Source organism: Lathamus discolor, chromosome 1, assembly GCF_037157495.1.
Source record: "Lathamus discolor isolate bLatDis1 chromosome 1, bLatDis1.hap1, whole genome shotgun sequence".
In the NCBI taxonomy this organism is placed as follows: domain Eukaryota; kingdom Metazoa; phylum Chordata; class Aves; order Psittaciformes; family Psittacidae; genus Lathamus; species Lathamus discolor.
Genome location: NC_088884.1, coordinates 115,180,551 through 115,196,631, shown reverse-complemented (window position 1 = coordinate 115,196,631; position 16,081 = coordinate 115,180,551).

Genomic DNA, 16,081 nt, shown 5'->3' with positions numbered 1-16,081 from the left:
TATCTAGAAAGGTCTCCAAGGGTTGAGACTTTTCCAGGGATTTCTAAAGCAGAACTGTCTGGGAAGGAACCAAAGATGGACTTTTCAGGGAGCAGCCAAATCCGGACTCTTCAGAGAGGAGCCAAAGTGGACAAACAGTACTTTTCTATCTTCGTGTGTTTCACCACAGACCATTATCTGTTGTCCCTGACACAACTGGCACCATCTTTTAAATCTTACAGATGTTCTTTAAATGGAGTATAATCTGTACAGCAAAGGCACATGCTGGTATGATGTTTATATCAGTGCTCTGGTCTGGTTCAAACCTCGAACTATTTTGAGGTTTGTAGCATAATAATAAATCCCAGGGAAGATTTATTAGCCGGCAAAGAGCAGGCACAGCAGTCAATGATATAACCTGACTACTGCAATATCTATATGGCTTGTATGTGTTCATGCACGCAGAAATGAAGGCCCTATAGTGAAAGATAACAGTGAACGTCCCCTAAATTTTCCTCCTCTAGGAATGCATCAAACGTCACAACAAATGGCATATGAGGAAAAGGACTTTGCTCTAGGTAGAAAGAGATTAGTAAAAGGGCAGGTCAAGGTCCTCTAATGAGCAGAAATGAAGACGTTTTAATTTCTACCAGAGATTTCGGGCAAGCTCAGTTCAAATATTGATGTTGATACACTAGGCGTATACTCAAAAAAGCTGAAGTGAAATTTGTATAGCTGAAGTAAAGGCTAATATACAGCTTTCCTTGCTAATGGAAATTCTAAGTAAGGTAAAAGTAACTAAATACTTTTGGGGTTAGTTTAATAAAAAACATCCTGGTATGTTACTTAGACTCCTAACAGTTGGCCAGAGACGATGCATCAAAGACAGCAAATGGAGATGAAGAAAGAATTGATGATACTGGAGAAGTGATGCTGGCCATTCAAGCAGGATCAAAAAGGAGATTGTTTTCAGGTGAAGTAAGCTAAATATTTTGCTTTTTAAAAAAAATTCCTCCACACACACACAGAGAGCTTGTACAGAAGCATTTGCTTCACTTATAAATTAGTCAGAGATATTAAGCAAACTGTTTATTATTGTGTTAATTCCAATCAGGTTGGCTTTAATTATCTTTTGTTATGGTTGTCATAGGTATAATATGCAGATATAGGCAAAGAATAGAAAAACTTATTCTCTGACTCAGGAAGATGTTGAACACAAAACACAGTCTGCAGCTCATCTCTCATTCTTGGTCACTGGCTCTGGACAGAGGAGCTGCATTGCAACACCCTATGTACAACCTTTTGACCTGGGATCTGGACCCATGGAATTGCCCATTGGAGTAAGCCAGAGACTGCAATTTGCGCACCACTTGTTGCAAACACAATACTCAGTGCCTGGAACCCAGCAAAGCTCTGATGCACGTGCTTCTTCCTAAACATGTAAGAAGTCCACTTGAAGATAACTACTTTATTAGGCTTTGACTTCAAGCAGTCTGTCACAGGCATCCTTACAATAACATTTGTAAGGCAAGTTTATCAATGTTTATATTCCTAGACTTTTTAAACAAAATTATTATTGTTGTGAAATTGAGCAGGCTGCTTCTCTTCCTTGCAGACCCAGGCAATATACACACTTTCTAAACCCCTTACATTTGTCACTTCATACAGAGGGTGAGTTTTATCAAAATTATTCTCAACATCATTATTATTCCACATGTAGAAGGTAACAAGTCAAAGTGAACTTGAATGAGTGCAATTATATATGTGAGTCTAGTTACAGTGTGAATCTTCTCCTAAAAGTTACAGCAGCCTAAGAGCCAGCAGTGGCAATTTTTAATTCTGGACAAGTGACATATTTAGTATTTGATATGTTGTATGTTTGCACAGCTAAAAATAGCTGTAGTCTTTGCGACTGTTCTGTCCTGATGCTTCCCAGGTCCATATCTACATGTTGTCCACCCTATGGTGTAACAAAACTATCCTCAAGTTAGCAGCATTGGCCTCTTCTTGTTGCGTAGCGGTCTAAGATGCCAAACCTAAAGCATGGCACTGCTCCAGAATTGGGCAGATACAAGTTAAGAGGGAAGTTTTATGCTAGAACTAGAGGAGGAAATAGGTATTTATAGATTCCGTGAAGACAAAAGAGGTCATCTGAAGTTGGTCAGGTTGGAGTCTGGTACAGATAGAGCAGCTGTGAGGGGAACTGTGCCCTGGCAGTGCAGGGCTCAGCAACAATCATCCCTGGGCTTGGCCTAGATGGCTGCAACTGGTAACCACTGCACCCTCTTATGAGAAAGCAGCTGCTGTTTTCCTAGGGGATATCTTAAAGTACCTTGTGTTTTGACAGAGTTTCCCTGTTCATGTTGGAGAGGGTTTCCATGCCTCGCATCGTTGGCTTTATGCATCAGTCTGCCCGTGGCAGGAACGTTTCCCTTCTGCAATGCCATGGAGGAGCCAAAAGCAGTGCTGTGGAAATGAGTCCAACAAAATGTCAACGTGTGCTGTATGCAGACTGTGCCAAGCAGCCATTTACCTGTTGGGATTACAGCTGATAGACCACCTTCACGTGGGAGAGTTGGCTTTAACTTTTAAAACTCCACATGAGAATTACGCTGTGTGCAAGAAACATGTTGCCTGCAGTTTTACAAGTGAGCCCCAGGTGCCCCAATACACCAGAGCACAATAAGAAATAAATGGTTTACAGAAGAATTTAATTCAGTGGCAAATAACTGTAACGAAACAGATATCCAAGAGTTTGCTGGGGTAACTTGGCAACTTTGGTGTAAAGAGATGGATATCTGCAAAGAAACCAGGTTTTGTAGCTGTGGTAGCTTATTCATGTCCAAGGTAGGATCAGCCACCATCACATTTATCACATGCTTGCATTTCAGGGGTGGTTCAGGCTGCCTTTGCTGTTTCATAGGGCACCCGGCTCTTCTCCTCCCTGGGAAAAGTGCAAGGATGCATGCAGCACCCTGTGAAAGGGAGAGGAGACAGTAGAGGTTTGCACCATCACGCAGCTCTCATTACAGATGCTGTCCAAGCCTCTCAAACTCCTCTTCAGAAATGAGATAGCATTACAGTGCATTTGCACAGAGGGAACACCTAGCAAGAACTGAAGTGAAATGATTGCACTGTAAAGGCTGGAGACTTGAATAAACAAAAACTAAAACCCAAGCAAACCAAAAGACAGCAACAAAAGTCATAGAATTCAAGCGGGTTTGGTGATTCCTTTTTAAGAGACTGCAGGTAAAGTTACTATATAAAAATATATTCTGTCACATTTGCTCAGAATTTGAAGCCTCTGTAATATATACTGTCTGTGTAACTTATAAATGTCAGAGCCATTCCCAGCAGATTTCACCTGTAATATAATTAATGTATGGCTCTTATGCATAGCCAAAATTACCCTTCCTAAATAAGTTTCAGCAAGGATTACAGCCCTTGTTACAAGAATAGCTCAAGCTGGCACATGGTGTGAGTTTACCCAAGTGGACCGAGATGAAGGGAAGTGTTACCTCAGATCTTGATATGATTATTTGTCCATCTGTGTAGTCCTTCTTCGAATATTGCCAAGATAGGAAATATAACATAGCTTCGAAATGTCAAAGTCTTTAATTAAAAAGTAAGCAAACCAGTGAAATCTGAAGCCAATATTATGGGGAGAAATAAAAATAGGAACGAAAGCATAGGTAAGGACTTCGATATTAGTCAAGTGCCAAAACTCAAGCTCTGAGGGTATTTTGTGGGAAGCGATTAAAGTGATGGCTGCACTGCTTGCTGTGATTACCATTACTGGGTGCTGCGATTACCATCAGGGTTAGGACTGGTCTGTTTGGGTTTTGGTTTTTTTTCTGAAACACTATGATTGAGAAGTTGGAACCAGAGAAGTGGTTGGGATGCGCACGGCAGCTCCTGGGGTTCTGTATCTGCCCATCTTTGGCAGAAAAAGGGACAAAAAGGAGCCTGTCCACTCCTCACCACAGCCCGTCTGGGCAGCAGAAGCTGAAGCCAAAATCTTATGTGTTGTATTGCCAGTGTGCTCCCATGCTTACAAAGCATTCTGAACTACAGAAGCAGGGTGGATGAGAGAAGCCTGGTTATGATTGCTGTTTCATCGATGAGCATTTCAGTCCTGTTCTCTTGGCTGCGTCCTGATCTGCTGAGGTAAGGCAGGAGCCAGCCCTCCTCCCCTGCACCTGTGGTGCCTCCTGCACCTTGCACCGTAGTGGCTGTCCCCACCTGCAGCTCTGGGCCAAAGAAAATATGCCCCAAGAAAGCAGAAAGGTTAGCTCATCTGTTGGTTCTAGCCTGCAGTCTTTGTTCACAATGGCTACTATATTGGGAGTTTTCTTGGAATACATAGTTATAAACAGTAATGGGAGTTCTCAGAAATATCATTTCAACCCCATGTGCTTGTAACAGATGCCAGAGCATTCAGGCTCTGATCGCTGTTTCCAACCTTGCCCTCATCTTTGAGGCACTCGGCTTCCTTCCTCCCCACAGACAAAAGATGTTGGCCTATAAAATGCTGGGGACAGCAATCTGGCAGAAGAATAGGGCTTGTCATATGCGTTTCAACACTTGTCTCCCAGGAGATGCTCATTAGCCAGCTTGAAGTGACTGCGTTTACATCCAACACCAAGGGACAAATGTGCCCTTGAAGTGATCAGCCTGTAAACATTCCATGCTGTTCCAAAGGAAAGGATGATCTTTATTTTAATTTTTTTCTATGGAGAATGACAAATAAAATGGTTTTGAAGGGAGTTTTCCCTGAAAGCAAATCTCTTAACAGAGAAAAAGTTCTTTATTTAGAAAATGTCATTGGCTGTTGGAGAATAAAGAAATGTGAATTGAAAGGGGTATCACACTTCAATTTTAACTAGCGGTTTGCAGTCACTTTCTTTGGATATCCTCTTTCCTAGCTGATATTTCCTCTGATTTATTCCACTGCCGAAGTGGATCATTTTGGTGAGTTTTATGTAAGTCCACTTGGCTGGTTTATAGTTCTCTGCATGTTTCAATATATTCCACTGTTAAAATTTTTAAAAGTAGGTGGGGAAAGAGGAAATTTCTGGTTAATATATAACAATTTCTGAAGTCAATGTGCCTGGACCCAGTTTTTCAGGGCATTTTTCCAGACATCTAATGATGCCAGAAAATAAAAATAGCCAGCTAGCAGGACCTTTCCTACAAACTGCTCTGCAACCCAGCAGAAGTTTCATGGCCCTAATCAGGTCCTTTTCTATCCTCACTGGGGAGAAACTGAGAAAAAAACCCCTATCACAGGCACACATTAAAAATAGAAGTGCTGTATAAAACTGTAACAGATGACCAAGTCTATTACAACAGGAAGAGCTGAAATGAATTTGTGATTTTTTTTATAACATCAGAACAATCATGGTTGACCAAATTGCCTAGCTGAGTTTTGCTTGCAAAAATACTGCAAACTTCAGCTGATCGTTTGTATTCATTTACAGTTGGCCACAGGAAGGGCAGCAATAGCACAGACACCAAGCTGGTGCTATTATTGTTGCTGCTGCACATGCTGTGGACAGAGGTACATCTGGAATGAATGTATGCAGTCCCAGGAGGTTTCAGGTAAGTTCACATACAACTGATGAGAGCAAAATGCGGTATTTGAAAAAAAAAAAACAAACCAAAAACTACTCATTTTCAAGCCATTTTCATATTTTGAATCATAAATAAGAAAAGCCTCACACTGATAGTAGTTCAAGTAATGAAAAACTAAGTGGGTGAAAAATGGGAATAGAAGACTATTTTTCACTTCTTTTTAGGTCTCCAGCTTTGTGAGAGGATGTACATCTTAAAAAGAGTGCAGCTTGTGGGTTTGTCCACAAGATTTATTGCATTGGATTTAATTAATTTCTGTCTTATTGGGGTATTGTGTTATCCAGAGAGGTTGTGTAGTCTCTGCTCTTTTTAAGACGCAGCTGAAGAAATCACTGAGCAACTTGGTGTGACCCCACTTGGAGCAGGAGTTTGGGCTAGATAACTTCCCAGGTCCCTCCCAGACTAAACTATCCCTGCGACCCTCTCAATCAGACAAAGGAGGATGATTTGTATTTCACACCTTTAGGCATAACTTTTTGCATTTGTGTGTGAGAAATGCTTTTCTTAATGGAAAGCAAGGACTTAACTGGATTCGTATATAATTTTACACACTTTCCAGGAAACGTTGCTGAAAATATCATATTAAACCACCTTCTATTTCATTAATAGCCTTGTATGATTTTAGGTGTGAATTAAAATATTACAAAATGTGGAAGTTAAATAAATGACGAAACACAAGAGCAGTTCATGACTGAGCTTGGCAGGATAATGTGAACTATATTAGCTTAGTAGGTTGAGCTATGCATATTGTTGATAATACTCTATGTATGATCAACATAATGGGCTTTGCATTTATTGCTAAAGCAGAAAAGCTGATCTAGAATACCTCTGGGAGCACCTCATTCAACCCACCTATGATTTATGCCAGCTGCCAAATGTTCTCTATGAAATTCTTTCTCATGTCTTTATTCTTATTCTTGGTTTGGCTGATAAGACAATATCTGTGCTGCTGTTCCTTATTATAAGATTTTTTCTGTCAATTAGTTTGTGTTGTTAATACTTAGACATGTTTCTGATAATTTATCTGAAGAAAAATGGATGTGTAAGAGACTGAATCATAAATCTTATGCTTGTGCCATTCTAATATTTCAAACTCTTCAGTAAAATATTATTTTGATTGGCCAAAGCTGTTAGAATAAGCATAGGGAAGAGGCTCTATATTCTTGCCTCCGTGAGTGCATACATGTTGTTTTAACCTGACTGCAGCCCTATATAGTAATGTTCACGGAAAACTCCACAAAGCTGATGTGCCATATATTAGCTTAGCAGCTGAAAGATGAGTAAATTCAACAGCAAGAGAAAAATGAAATTAGGTAAAGGGAAAAATCAGACATGTATTTAGTGATCCAAAATCACTTAGACCTCAGCTGTTTTGGGTTTGAACACAAGAAAATAAAACTACATGGGCTTTATGCTAAATCTCTTCCATCTGGTTCAAAAGGGAAGCCAAACTCTCTGTCGTTTGGTTAGCTATGAATTTTTCAAACATGTTTTTCATAGATGCATCCTGAGTTTATTGTGACGTCTTCCAGAGGTCACAGTAGAAGTCACTGTAAACAGATTGAATTACCGTTCCTGTACAAAGACAGGAGTGTACACAGTCACTGGAGTAACCCCACTCTACTGACTTGCCAACCTTTTGTGCTTGTTTCAAACAGCAAAGTGAAAATCTTTATCTGCATTTCTTTTGCCTTTGGATTTTTCCAAGCAAGTCATCAATTTCCCCTTCACCTGCACAGGGCTATCCAAATCCTCTTGATACATGATTCTCTTTCCTTTTTTTTTTTTTTTTTTTTTTTTATAATACTGATACTAGAAGGATCCAAACTAAGGCAGAGTGACTTCTGGAGACGCTTTCTGTCTGCGGGGTTCTTCAAAAGCCAGATGACTTGAGAATAACATTAAAGAAGAGCCCCTTGTCGTTGTCTGAGAGGTTAAATCTAACGGACTGTAATTCAAATGTGGCAGTGAGATTAGTGAATTGTGGGCTGTTGGCATTTAGTAGAGCATGTGAAATTTTGGTAAAAGATTAACAGGCTTTGCAAGGAAGATGTGAAGCAGAGAAGATGGACTAGGAAGCTTATAGGAAAGAACAATTTGGATTCTTACTGTTTTGCAGTAATTATTTAAGGCTCAGGGTCTCTCCTCTGTCTTCTGGCCACATAAAGAGATAGTAGAGCAAATATATTCAAAAAGTTTGAAGCATGTATTAGTGCAAGTAGGCTTATGTATAGTACCAAAAACTAAAGTGTTATGATTTGGAAAGAGGTAGACCTAGATTTAGTCACAGAACAGTGTCTGGAGTTGATGGTAGCACTAGATAGAATATCTACTTTTGAGAAAGAATTTACAATAGCTGTAATTTTAATTACAGCTATTACTATTTAATTACTGGGATTAGAATTTTGCCTTACAAATTAACTGCACAAGAAATGGAGATATACATGTTAATACAGATAGGGTAATACACGTTATTTATTTTTTTTAACGATAAATCAGTTCTGAGGTAAAATAAAAACCACTTGTTTCTAGGTTTGATCTCTGCCTTTTCCAGAACTGGAAAAAAAATCTCTGTCCACAACTTTTCAGTCCTCAGATGAAACTGCTTTTGGGACTGTGAGATGCTCCTTTACATCTGCCTGTGAACAGAAACTTGCTCTAGTCCTCAAGGTGAAAATAATGGAGAAAAGGAAAGCGATTTTTTATAGGTGAATCGTGTTTCTTAAAGTAATATTAGAACGTACTGCAAGGTTTTAAATTTTAGAGGTAGTTGCAAAAATTACATTATTGAAGAGATACGGGCAGAATGTGGACTGACTGTGTCACATCCCTTCCAAACTATCACATGGGTTCTAACTTCCACATCAAGTGTGCTTGTGGATATCAATATTGGGGTAATATGTGCATGCATATATGTGTGCACTTGAAATGTCCTGTATACTTTATCATGGGTTACGCCCAGCACATTCACTTAATTATTCAGTAACGACACACACTACCAGGTTCTTGGACCTTTTTCTTTGTAAAAGCTTTGATACTTTTTGGCACTGGTTCATGTAGTCAGTAGAGTACATTTAATGGGCCAAAGGCATTTTTATTACCCTTTAAAATGTTTAACAGAGTTTCTATATAATTTCTCAACATGTTCTATTTGTTTATTTCTGTATATTTTTGGTATAAAGAGGTAACATTGTGGTGTTAGATTTTATTACCTTGGCCCTGTCACCATTAAAGATGTATCAATCCTTCCATTATGTGCCCATATTTTAGGAGCTTATATTCTGTACATGGAACTCATTCCCAGTGGGTGTCCTGATACAAATACTCCAGTAGGATGAGAATCATGATTTTCTTTAATTAAGCTTAAAAGAAATCGGTTTGGCAAATTTAAATAGCACAAAATCTGTTTTGAGATATTTTTTTCAGAAGTGAAACAGAAAAATCAGTGTTTTTATTCTAACAGTTAAGGACTTTAGGGATTGTTCCAGCACTTCTCAGACACTTTATTATCTTAGTTGTAATGGGATATAGTTTGAGATGACAATGAAGGTTCAAGCTCCAGAAGAGGCATACAGTTACTGAATACCTTAGCCTTACTTTTACCCTTATGTAAGAAATGCAAGTGGACTGGGCACTAAATAAAAAAGAATAGTTTTTTCATATGAAACAGATAAAAACTGAAGTGTATAGAATCTGGATTTTCTCATCTACTACAAATGGGGAAAAAGAGTGCATACTCTTTCGAGTCTAAAATAACAGCAATGTGTTACTCAAAAGCATATGCACTGCATGTGGTTTTGTTTACAGCTTTGATTATTCCTTTGTTTTTATATGTGGGTATTTTGCTACTTGAATATTCTGATTTGTACTTGATTCAATGTAGATTTTTGAAGAGAATAATCAGTAATCAGGATTTGGTTATAAAATCCAGGATAAGGAGCTGTACTGAAGTGCTGGTTGCTTGTATGCAGAAGTCAGACATCATTATCTGAATTTTGTAAGTATAGAGGTATTATTAATTCAGTGAATGTGTGTGTAGTAGACCACCTTCTAGGCATCTGGTGGGTGGCAATGCAGGAGCTTTTTTATTGCCTGAGTTCCAGTCTGTTGCTCCATAGAAAGAAACGGTTCATGGTTAAAACAACTTAGAGTCAGATTTCGTTTCTGACTCTGCTGAGCTTTACCATTCAGTAGGAAAGAGGCAGCTACAGCAACAAACTCCTCAGCATTTGGAATCTCTTTCTCACCGCTGTGTGTATTTTGCAAGGATATTTTTTTCTTTTTTGGCAAAGAAGACATAGCAAGAAGCCAGCAGCACTGTTATCCTGTACTCTATGACTCCTCCTCCCAAATGGCGCTGAGAAGCTGGAGTTCTGCAGATAGAGAAAAACAACAGATCTGCAGTTTGACCCTAGATTCTTCCACCTTTCCCCATTATCATGTGCAGAATACAAAGTTTCAAACAGATGCTAGAAAGATCAGTGGTTAAGTCCAGCGCTACACCAAAATGATAAATACAGCAGCTATATTACAGAGCCCAGAGCATTATTAATAATCAGGGCCAATATCTGGGTACTGCTGTTCAAATAGTCCAAAGGTTCTTGAGAGCTCAACGCAGAGTCAAAAGCCAGTTTTCTTTTCAGTTTCTCCAGACAAGGCCCACCAGTGATTTCAAGTTCAGTGCTATTCCCAAATACAGAATAATGCATTAGAAAGGTCCAGTGCTTGGAAATGAGACCATCATCAAAGATATATTCACTACTGTTCTGACCTTATGAAAAATGGCTCCACTTTGTTGGAACAAAATAGTCAATGTATGTCCATTACAATTTAGAGGCCTTCTAAAATTATTCCAGAAATGTCAGTGCATGTCATTAATGTACACGCAGCATATATAAAATTTACCTTGTATATATACAGATAGATACATACATATAGATTATCCAAGAAGTTGGGAGGTAAAATGTGTAGGAGGCCTGGATATCTTACCCAGTTTGCAGAATGAAGCATCACTTTCAAATCTGTTCTAGAAGCTGATGAAAAATAACTAGACTGCAGTCATTTACTCATACTACATGATATACTAAACTGATGGGAGATGAGTAAGTACAATACCAACTACTTTTTTCCCTATTAAGGATTTACTCTTCCCATCTTTGATCAAACACCATCCCCCGCTGGAGTGGCATGGAGACTTGCTCCCCACGAGAATTAGCTTCGCCATAAAGCCATGAGGCACTGCACAGGGAAGAAGCAGGTCAGAATGAAAACCTGTATGAAAAGCTCCTATATGTCACTCGTTTCCCTGCCTCAAGAGCAGCTATAATCTTTGCCTGTTCTTGCATGTTTGGAATCTGCAGTGTGGAATATAATGGTTCATAAATCACAGCATATCAACTTGCTGATTGTTCAACTGCAGGTCCCAAAAGTCATGTGCTGTTGATGAAGAGCCAGTCTGAGCTTGGGCAAGTGAAAGAAGCCATCAGGTTCCTGCTGACATTTGGAATCTGCCATCTCAGAAACTGTCATTTTTAATGCATGACTGAAAGCCTTATTTCAATTAGGGGGCTGTGCCATTGGCTACCAGCTGTGATGCTGTGGAGTTTGCTGTGACAGGGTACTCCCTTTTCCCAGACCAGAGTCTCCACTGAGTCTCTTGATAGTCTGCCAAGCTTTGCAACTGGAATGTGTGAAGTTCAGTTTAGAAACAGTTTCTTTCCATCATTCGTGCCTGTTTTGATCTAGTATGTGAAACAGGTTTCTACTGTTATATGATTCTTGTTCATTCTTGGCAGATTCAAATTCATTATATAATCTAGTGGCATCAGATGACTGCCTAGGAGTGAATAGCAGATGCATCTCCTGAGATACAGATTTCCTTGCTATAGCCATGCATTGGTGACTTGATAGCCGCCACTATATGACCAGAGTGGTGGCAACAAAGTCATTATGAATTTGATAAAATCAAAACCAGATGTAATGGACTCTGAAGTGGTGTGATAGAGAACTGGCCTCCCACACCTGAAGAATGATGGGGAAAGCATTTATCCTGGCACAACCACATGGTTATGGTAATCCTTTCCTGCCTAAGCACAGCTCAGGACTATCCACCCTGAGGATAGTCATAGCTATTGTCAGCGTTAGTCTGGCTTCTCCATTTACACGCTGCTGTGCTGTGAGCAGACTCTGTGCAACTGACGTACCACTAAAGTATGTTACACAGCTCCTCTTGTGGCTAATCTACCAAGAATGACCACGGATCCAAGCTAATGGATGAGGCCCTCTCATTTGTGGGGCTTTCAGACTGTAGTCTGGGTTTTCATTCCCGCTGTTGGCATAATGAAAAAGAAGTTACAGGTGGCAATGCTCATGGAGGTGCCAACTGCTGTGCACTTCAGAAACTTGGAAAGAGCTTCTGAGAAAATGGACATGACGTATTTTCCATCTCTTTTATTTTTTTTTTTAATAATAATCTACAAAAGACAGCTGTCTGCTCCTGCTACCAGCAAGCAATGCTGTGGCAAAGGCTGTTAAACAGCTTAGGAATCTCCATCCAAAAGTGCTCCTAAAGAGCTGGCTAGGCTGCTACTAGACTCTGGAGGTACCTGACCCCTCCAGGAGCTTTTCTGCTTGGTGTTAAGCTCTCCAGGTGCCTAGAGTTGTACCTCTGAGCATTTCATCCTAATCTTCACAGCACTGAGCAACCTAGCTGCTAGCATGAAAGTGAAACACACCAAAGTCTTTAAACAGTACATTTTCCCCCTGATGTCCTCAGGAGCAGTTGATCTTGTGGCACTGGAGTCCCCAGAATGGATCATAATCACTGTGCAAGCCAATCCAAGGTGGTACTTAAGTCTGAATGGAGCTAGTAGATTTTGCCATCAGTGGTGGTACCTAGTCCCATAGATGGTGACTCCCTAAAAAAACCCCAAACCAACAAACAAACAATAAAAAGCCCCACTAGTGGTTTTACCCAGTTGCAGGCATTCTCAGAAAATGACTGATAACGTACTTGAAAGGATTAGGTTCCTCAAAAAATGAACTCACAGATGCCAGTGCCTTTTAAAACATAGCTAGAAGAAGAGAAAAAGGCCTTCATTTCCATAATAGTATCCTAGTCAGATTATTCACCAAGTGAGAGGATGCTTTTGTTTCTTCCTAAACTGAAGGGAATTCAAGGTCAGGATGTCCCATCTCTGAAAAGCATCCCAGAGCCCCTGCTATAGGTCTTTGTGTTTTGGTTTGGTTTAATTCCAGATTCATTGGCCCAGATGAGATGTGTGACTTCATAGCCCATAGAGCAGAGCTTCAACATGTAAAGGGTCTTGGGTTCTCATCTCATTATCCCAGATTATTTGTGTATTTCAGAGCAACCTGTCCTTGGACAAGTTGTACGGGTGAGTCCTTCAGTGGGGGCTTAGACTTTCTTCCTTCCCTGTCCAATCTATCTTCAGTTGCTGAATGAGAGGAGTCCTGCTTAAGATTACTACCTTTTAGGTATAGAATTATGAGTGGTATGAGACAGCACCATCCTCTGATCTTCTTCCCTCTGTTGGTTCTCAGCTGCTTTTACTCCTGCTCTGACACCCCAAACTCTCTTGCTTCATGCAGAGGTACTGGTGCTACTGCACTTAATACAGGGCTCGTTGACCTTCACTGTGTTACCGGTTTACTAGCTCAGCTAGTAAAGGTCTGTCCCTGACTAGTAACTGGGGATAGATACCCTAAGGCCCTATTGGGTGAAACCATGGTGAGAAGAAAGGGTCTTTCTTCTTAATCCATCATTGTATTTTGCAGAGGTGGGCATAAATTAACTCTAAGCTTTGTATACCAATGTTTATAAACAGTTCTGCAAGCAGTGTGTTACAGCTTAAACTACAGGCAGCTCTATAACCAATCCTCACTAAATTATTTACAGGTTTCTCTTGTTGATTATCAGTTGGCAAGCAGTTTCCCAAACCTGACTAATACATTATATGCACTGTCTTGAGAATAATAAATGGAAGAACATCTGTGCCTAATACTTTTCTGCCTTTCAGAAATTCTCCAAATTCCACAGATGGGAAATGAGATCCTTCATAAGCGAACAGTGCTTTTGAATTTCTTTCAAAGCTAAAGAGGTTAATAACCTGACAACCACAAGAAAATAACTTGGAAGATAAGGCTTCTTTGGCTATTAGATGAAGTAGTTAAATTTAGTAATAGTGGTTGCTGTATAAAAGATCCCAATGTATCAGTCATGGAAATCTAAATGTGATACTGGTACATATTGTGTTAGATGTTTGGATATGCATGTAGCAACTACCAGAGGGTTTTACAGTTCTCAGCTGGTGATTGCCACTCTGGTTACTAGGGGTGCTTAAGAGTTTTCATTTCCAATAACTGCAATTATCAAGAGTGTCAAGAGCAAGTTGAACAAACCTGGGTTGGCAGCATGAGGGAGGGACATATATTAGGAACGACTATCATAAATTATATAAACCACAGCCAGCTGATTCATCACAAATAGAAAAGCAGAAGGAGATATTTGGATCTTGAATTCTGTGCTAGGTGTGGGTCACTTCTTGCCTTGAGACAGAGAACATGCTGTAAAGGGTGCTTTGAATTGTTTGGAAGGCAGTATGCTAAGATTACTCATTAATAATTGATTTTTTTCAATCTTATTTCCCAGGTAACAGTTGCTGAGTCATAAAGTGGAGCAGAAAAAGCAATATGCCACAACACTTGCATAGCCCAGCTTGTGTTCTCTACTATATGTGAAAGACAGCAAGCAGTTCATCATGTGCAATGCGCACCTGTTTTGACACACACTGAGACTAATTTTTGGTATAGAGTACATCTGCATGATCAGGGGTAAGGACTTTTTGTTGCTGTTGCCCAAACATTCCCAGTGGGCTTTGGTTTAGTCAAAGTATAATTGGTTCAGATAATGAATCTGCATTGTAGTTATCTACAAGGGACTGTGTGAACACTGTCTGTCCCTCTCTCTCGCTCAAGAGTTTCCTCTATATTATTCCACTGTGGAATAGGTGCTCAACTACTAAAGGCTAGCTAGCAGCACAGGACCTCATCAGCATGCACTGAAGTCTCCTGACACAATCCCCACTGAGTTTCTCAATCTAGCAAATTGCTCTGTTTGCTTCCTGCCAAGTTGCTGACTTGATGGGAGATCTTCCAGGACTCCTCACCTATAAAATGACTATAAGCAAACCAAGAAACAAGGTTTCTTTATGTAATATGGACAGCTTCTGGCACAGGAGGAGGGGAAGAATGATGTGTATTTGGCAACTCAAATTTCAGCGACAGCATTTCTTGGGTTTTGGTGAGAATACTAGCTTCATGGATCATGCATACTAGACTGACATTCTTCACTTGGTGTTTCTGGTCTTATGTCATCATCTTGCTGATTTGAAATCAAGAAGAATTTTCTTCTGAGGTCAATGGCTCTGTACTTTCCTTGGCTAAACTCCTTGCCTCAGCAGTTGTCAAACTGTGAGGGCATCAGTGACTTTGTAAACTACACATTACTATACAAAAGGGAGCTGCTAAGTTAAAGCCATCATGTGGCCAGATTTTCTTATAATACCTACCTGAAGGCTTTGGCTTCATGAAATATTGTTAAGTGTATTAGTAGCCCCAGATTTTCCATTTACCAGATATAGATGATGTTCTTATCAAAGACCTGTTTCATATGTGTCAAAACCACTGTTTGGCTTACGTCAGAATTCTTCAGTATTTCTGAAATTGCTGAGTCCCTGGGTCTTTGGGTCAAAGTGAGGATCTATTCTAAAAGTATGCACGTTTCAGATCAGGGCATGTGAAACTGCTTTTTGTGTTGTCCCTTTGTGGTCCTCCAGAAGTAATTCTCCACCCTTCTGGGCTGAAAACTACATATCTGCACGTATTGCTGCACTGGGTTGGGTGTGCTCTTTTTACCAGGAAAAAACAATCTTGGGGAATGAATAAGCTGTCACAAGCAGCTTTGGAAATAAAGAGCAAAGTCAGAGAAAGCACAGAGCTATGAAGGTTCTTTTTGTCAATGCTCATATTCATGGTTCATAAAAATCTTATTCAGAATGTTAATTTACACACCCCCCTCAATAAAAATAAAAAAATCTATGCAGACACTGTGCATTTCTCACTTGTGAGCCAGATGCTGACAATCCTGGTATTGTCCGGTCTCACAGTCCAAGAAAAAACAACTTTTATCTTACGAAAAATTATTTATTGTACCTAAAATGCTGCAATATTTCTGGGGAGAGGGTGTTTGTAATGCATTGCTATATTACAAATATATTACAGTAATCTATCCTTTTGTGGTTTCATGTTCATTTTTTAACAGATAAAAGGAAAATAAGAGCAATGCATCTGATGCTGAGGTTGTAGTAAGACAAACTTCCAGATCATAATGAATTCAAAGTAAGATTCCTGCCATATATTTCTTATTTGTTAGAATGCTCCATCCCTG